Below are 870 nucleotides of genomic sequence, written 5' to 3' on the forward strand. Positions count from 1 at the left end.
TAAGAGGTATTTTTTTAAGTGTCCTGGGTCCGTTTTTTTTTTTTTTTTTTTTTTTTTTCTGGAAAAGTACAGGTATCGTCTAAGTGAGTTTGAGTATCTGGTAAAAACAATGACAGAAAAACCTAAGCAAACCCGAGGTTGTTGATACTGGGGTATCCAGGTGCCTCTCTGATTGGGTTGGTTGTACATCAGCTGCCTGTGAGAACAGTTGAAGTACGACACAACTACTGTGCACTTAAAGCACCCGTGTTTAATGTTCTAGTCAGCCTTTGGTGAGCGTCGCTGAGGTGAGCTGCGTGCGTCACAGTAGAATCTAATATCCTCTAGGTTATTACCGAAGAAATCAGATTTCATTACAGGTTTGAAATGCTTACCTGTCTGTCAAGGAAAGGTTTTTCAGTTCTGTGGAGATCTAAAACTTGGATATACTGAATTTGTGTCTTAAATGTTTGCTACACAACACAGTATTTTAAATGGAGACATGTTATTTTATATGGTTGAGGTATGACGAAACAAATGGCCCTGTTGTACAAGAAGCTGGTGAACTTGATGTAAATTGAGGTTTTGAAACCATTATCCTGAGAAGTAAGTTAAATCTTTGTAACATAGAGGTACTGCCAGTAAGGATGACACCCATTTTTTTTTTTTTAATTATTTTGTTGACTTTTCCTAGAATTGACATATCACTGTGGTTGCCAAATACAGAAATTAAGAGTAAAGCTTTCCCATACAAGCACAGATGAGAGATAAAATACTACACTGGCTCTGTTTGTTTAAACTATTTTGTTATCACTACTTCTTACTGTCTTGCTGCATTTAACTAAATCAAGTTCATTTTGTTCAAAACAAGTTTTATCAGATGCAATTCTT

This window comes from Buceros rhinoceros, unplaced genomic scaffold (assembly GCF_000710305.1).
Source record: "Buceros rhinoceros silvestris isolate BGI_N320 unplaced genomic scaffold, ASM71030v1 scaffold9583, whole genome shotgun sequence".
In the NCBI taxonomy this organism is placed as follows: domain Eukaryota; kingdom Metazoa; phylum Chordata; class Aves; order Bucerotiformes; family Bucerotidae; genus Buceros; species Buceros rhinoceros.